General features: G+C 49.2%; 1 long non-coding RNA gene across 1 annotated transcript; it reads right to left on the bottom strand.

Annotated features, from left to right (window-relative positions):
• Window positions 1-618: 618 nt before the first annotated feature.
• Window positions 619-5,171, bottom strand: LOC311585217. Its single transcript, XR_014775143.1, has 3 exons — window positions 4,958-5,171; window positions 1,273-1,649; window positions 619-731 (listed from the first exon to the last, which is right to left on the bottom strand). It is a non-coding gene; the product is annotated as an uncharacterized lncRNA (long non-coding RNA).
• Between the last annotated feature and the right edge of the window lie 617 nt (window positions 5,172-5,788).

Raw genomic sequence — 5,788 nt, 5'->3', positions numbered from 1 at the left:
ATTTCTGCTTATTTAAATACTGATACATAAAGGCACAAGGAGACACTGCTAAGGGGAAACCTTTCTGGGTGGGGTGTGATTTAATAGATTTATCATTTAAATAAAACTGTCAGAGCAAAAGGTACTGTCAGGTCCTCTTCACATAGTGTTCCTGTTGGCGTTCTTCTTAGACCAGCCCATCTATGAGACAGGGAAACTGCACTGTGAGTTCTTCCTTGTCCTGGGAGGCAGTCTAATGAATAAGGTGGTCTTAAAATGTGGCTGGACCTGGATTGAGTCCAATCTCCAGCCGTACCCCAGGCAGGTGTCCCTGGAAGTCACCTCATCTTTGAGGTAGTTGTCTCCTTGTGCAATGGTGCTAACGGCCTCTAGTTTGCAGCTGGGCGGCTTACACAAGCTGCCATACCAGTACCCACCACAGTGCCTAGCACTTGGGCAAGGGCGTTAAGTGGATGTGCTTTCTCTAAGAGCAGAAAGGGGCTCTGAGGGGTTGCTGGACCACACACGAGGCTGAGCTGGCTGGGCATGCTTCTACACTGTGCAGCAGAGGCGGCAGATGGCACCGTGCAGAGCAGAGCAGAGGGCGTTCCGGGAGGCGAACAGTGGGTTGTTTCTCTTGTGGATTCCATAGGTTTGTGGACGGTGAGGGGCCGGAGGGGAGGCTGGTGCAGGAGTGCACAGGTTTTGCCTTCAGTGGCTGCAAAAGCTCCACCTCAGTCAGGAAGAACTGTCTGGAATGTAGAAAGGTCGGGAGCTTTGTGGGGGAAAAGCGGCTGTGTCCTTTTGGATTTTGGACAGCCTGGGTGAGTATGAAGGAGGAGGTGAGTCAGGCAGGCTCGGCCCCCAGTGGGAATCCTTATTAGCTGAGGGGCTGAAGGTCGGTTCATCCTGGAGGAAGAACTCCTACCTGAGACATGCTTGTGAGACAGGCCAGAGGAGACACCAGCCCGGGGGGCCTTGGGCACTAAGGGGTCAGGAACCCCTTGGGTCATGAAAGCAGACACACAACATTTCAGGGAAAGTTTGGCTTAATCATGGCTTTACGTAAGAGAAGTGTTTCTCGAAAAGGAAAAACTGAAGACACAGATTCAAGCCGGCTGTTGGGAGGTTCTCTCAAAAGCTCCATCACGGAAAGCCCATGTGCCACAGGTAGAAGGAAAAACCCAAGTCATTTTTATCTCCTTCACTTTCTACCTCGCCTCCCATCCAGCTCCCATGCCCTCCCCATGCCTTGTTCAGTGATGTCAGGTGCTCTCTCCACTTCCCCCTCACCTGGGCTGCCCTGGCCAAGCTCACACAGGGACTTCGGTTCTCACTTCCTCTAGCCAGGGTGCCATTCCTGTTTCAGCTAGAAAGCACTTATCATGCACCCGCTCTTCTCACAGCACAGGGCATACTCGAGTGGTGGTGATGCTGCCAACTGCTTCCTCTTCCCTTAAAGTTGTCCAGAACTTCCTTTCTCCCTCTCTGTCTTCCATTGGCTGCTCTCTTCCCGTCCCTGGTAAAATGGTGTTCCAGCTCTGCTCGGCTCACCTCAGAGGACAGACTCCTGCCAAGGCCACTAATGATCAGATCCAGCCCGGCTCTTCCTCTGTTCTTGACCTTCACTTCCTGCTTCCCAGCGGACCCACAGGCTCCTCGTGCTCCTCCTGTTCAAAGCAGAGCTACTTTCTTAAGCCCTCCCGGACCTTAACCACAGCCACACTGATGCCAGGACCTCCACAAGCTCCTCCAGCTCTACTCCCCAGCCCCCTGCCTCCTTCCCAGCCAGGGCTTCTCAACCTGCCATCCCACACAAGCCTCCTTCTGCTAAATTGAATCCTATTGCTCATCCTTTCAGGGTTAGGACAGATCCTCTGCGGCGTTTCCCCAGTCGCCAGGCAGTGGTGGCCCACGCCTTTAATCCCAGCACTTTGGGAGGCAGAGGCAGGCGGGTCACTGTGAGTTTGAGGACAGCCTGGTCTACAAAGTGAGTCCAGGACAGCCAAGACTACACAGAGAAACCCTGTGCGGGGCGGGGGTGCGGGAGGGGGGGGAGAAGAAAGGAAGAAAGAAAGAAAGAAAGAAAGTAAGTAAGAGAAGGAAATAAATGAAGAATTCTCTCAACCCATCTTAAACGCACTGAATCAGACTCTAGGGGAAAGGCCTCGGGATTATATATGTCTGTGGACTTCTCCAGGTGATGCGATGCCTTCCTAAAATGGAAACAGATGAGAACATTCTAGATGACACATCAGGTGCGATGGTGGGCAAGATTTAAAGATTGTCAGGAAAGAAAGGTGCTCTGGAAGTGGAGCCAGAACCGGCAAATGGCACACCAGCCAGTGAGTTACAGCAGCCTGGAACTGAGCTTTGTGGGCGAAGTAATTAATTCCTTCATTTAGAGCTTGGGTTTGACTTGCAAAAGAGACTTGAATCAAAACACAGCAGTCTTTTCCGAAATGGTTTTTTTCAATTCAAAGCTATCTTTTATTCGCGTCCTTTAACGTAATGTTGGAGCCCAAACCCATAAACCCAAATGAAGTGCTCCTTCAAAAGATGGGCCCAGTGTGAACTACTCAGACAGGAGAGGAGCTGCCGGTAAACTAAACCCTGGGCTTGAAACGCACTGCTTAATTAGCACTCTGACTTATCAGCACATCTCTTTCTGAAGTATTTTCTAGAACAATTATCCCACTTTATATTTTGAATATGAATGGTAGAGATACCCTTGACCTTTCACCTGCCTCCCACTTGCCAGAAATATCCAAGTCTTCCTGGAGAGTCTTTCTCAAATGATTTCTTACACAGACACAGTTATTTGTGTTTTAAAATCACAACACAACACAAAGTAGAATTCTACCTCTTCAGAATCAACACTACTTACTCTCTTTGAAATGCAAAAGAAACGGGCTCCATTTCTTAATTGTTTATACTGAGTTAATCCACTGAAATCCGAACCTTGAAATTACAGTTCAGACTCGCCATGATCCCAGCAAAAGAGAAAACCCTCCGCTGAATCCAAGGCTTGAAGTTCCAGGAGAGAATTAGAGATAAGTGGCAACTGAACCACTGATGATTAAAGACAGCTCTATTGTGAGCAGGGAGCCAGCACTGTTTATGTTAACATCTGTATTTCAAGACTTATGCCTTATAGATATGAAAGTATTTAAATTTGCTGTCACATTCCGTGTAGCCTTAAATCAGCAGGGCCTGGGGTTCTGCCATGACCAAAACCAAATGTTATTTTTGAAAGCCAAGAGCTGCGGGATCAGGGAAGTGTCAGGCCATTCATCAGCAGGAGGAGGACACCACCACGCAAAGACAGGCTGGTGATGCTTTCTGGCCTGGCAGGGACTTAACCCTTTAGGTGGAAACCACTTCTTCACATGGCGAAAATAATATTCCTGGATTAATCTAGTCTCCTCAGTTTGGGAGAGCACCTGGGATCCTACACTGTAATTTAGCAGCCAGAGATTAACAAACTCTTCAGGGTTAGCCATCTAACCGAGGAGATGGGGGGAGGGGCAGGGAAGAATAAGCCAGGTCAGTGGCAGAGCTAGGAATAGGCCCCCATGTGCCCCCCCCCGCAGGCACCACTACCCCACACCCCCCCCACCACCCCCCTCTCCACCCCCCTCCCCTATCCCCCACACCCCGTGAGCTCCGGGTTCCCTACCCTAGAAGAAGTCATCTGCTAGAGCCTTCCTTGCCTAGGAATACTTCAAAATCAAACAGAAACAGCGCTTCTAACTTAGGAAGTCACTACCATAACTTAATCTGTGCCCAAGTCCTAGAAATTGCATCTGTGATCTCCAAAATGTGATGATCGATCTAAATTTTAATTTTTAAACCAAAGAAACTGTCTCACGGTTGCACAGTTTTCATTTTGAAAAAAAAAAAATTTCAGGTGTGCACATGGGTACATGTGGACGTTACATCTCACAGCATGAGGAGGGTATTAGTCACTAAAGACACAAAAAGGGAGTAGATAGGGTGATTTCCTTGCAAGCACCCAGGACCTGACTTTGAGCCACAAAACCTACCTAAAAACTCAGCCCTGGTGTTGCACACTTATAATCCCAGAGCTGAAGAAGTAGAAACAAACAGATCGGGCGGGGGGGGGGGGGCTCTCTGGCCAGCCAGCCTAGCAAATCAGCAAGCTCCATGCCAGGGAGTTGGACTGGAACCTAAAGAATAGCACAGGCAGCTTTAACCTCCAGATTCTGCATACACCCCACATACATATTTGAACACACAGGCACAAAGACAAATTTAAAATGCACGAAGGACCTTTTTATATGTGGATCTTTCTACGTGGAGGAGGGCAGACAGCTAGACAGCAGGCAGAGAGCCAGATATTAGAAACGGCGGTGTGCTGGAACTGGCCTGCTAGAGCCAGTCCCCTGCTCCCAAGTATGTCTCTTTGCAGCTTTGCCTTCAGCGTGCAACTGGTCATGCTGGCAATGTTTGTACCCGAGACACCAGCATATGCTATAAACCTGGGGAGACTGTTGGAGACGGTTAAACCCCAGTGCCAGGGGGCCGTGATGTTGCCCTGGAGTCCCAGCATTAGGAGAGCAGAGGCAGTAGGATACAGGGTCCAACATCAGCCAGGGCTTCATAGTGAGACTATGTCAAAAAAACAAAACACAGAAGCAGCGCAGAGAAGACAGGAACAGAAAGCATGACAGGCCCACGCATGGATGGCGGGCATCGGGGAAGGGTGGATGTCACTTTGAGAGGGCTGTGTGTGGAGGAGAAGCAGTAAGAACAGACACAGGCACGCCCAGGAGATCTACCTGAGTAGATGGCTCTCAAATTGACCACACATGGATTACTGGGCCCCACCCCAGAGTTTCCAGTCTAAGAGCAGGACCCAAGGAATAGAATTTCTCACCAGTTACCTGGTGGTGTCAAGGCTGCTGTCTGGGGCTCCCGCTTTAAGGACCCCTTAAGCAGATGGTGGCACACTCACCCCATGCCGGGTCAAAACAGCCTTGCAGTTCCTCTATCTCTTCACATTCCCGAGTGTGGTCAGTGTGTGGTCATGGAAACAGAGCTCCCAGGAGTTTGTTATAAAGCAGGTTTCCAGGCCCTCGCCTTAGATCTGCTGAGCAGAAAGATGCACCTCATAAAACCGTAAGGTGACTCTTAGGTGTACAAAGGCCACACTCTCGTGAGCACCACTTTCCCTAGCACGGCTGTTCCTCAGCCCTGGCTCCCAAGTTCACACCACCCAGAGACACTTTTAAAAAAGGATTTATGAGCTGGGAGTGGTGGTGCATGTCTTTAATCCCAGCACTCAGGAGGCAGAGGCAGGTGGATCTCTGTGAGTTCCAGGCCAGCCTGGTCTACAGAGTGAGGTCCAGAGCAGCCAGGGCTACACAGAGAAACCCTGTCTTGAAAAAGCAAACAAAGCAACAACAACAAAACAAGAACAAACAAAGAAAAAAAACTCACTCCCCACCCCCAAAAATGAATGGCCTGCCTTAAAAATAATGTAATGATTTAGGAATAAGTGTGGCTCCCTAGGTAACTCAGAGTACAGCTTAGAGCACTGTGACAGCTGTAAGCCTCAGTCAGAAGTCACATCCCAAGTTAAGGCAGAATGGAAATTTGAAAAGAGCAGCCAAAAAGCTACAAGGTGAACTGCCCGCATGCGCACACTCTCTCTCAAATACATGCGCACCGACACGCCATCCCATATACAACACACAGAGAATATATATAAAAAAAATACTATAGGACTTCTGTAGCAGAAGTTTTGGTGTCTCTAAAAACTCAGTTGTGTTATGTAAACATGTTT

This window comes from Acomys minous, assembly GCF_964271855.1.
Source record: "Acomys minous genome assembly, chromosome: 2".
Taxonomy (NCBI): Eukaryota; Metazoa; Chordata; class Mammalia; order Rodentia; family Muridae; genus Acomys; species Acomys minous.
The sequence above is the reverse complement of the archived record's forward strand: the minus strand, read 5'-3'. Positions and strand labels throughout refer to the sequence as shown.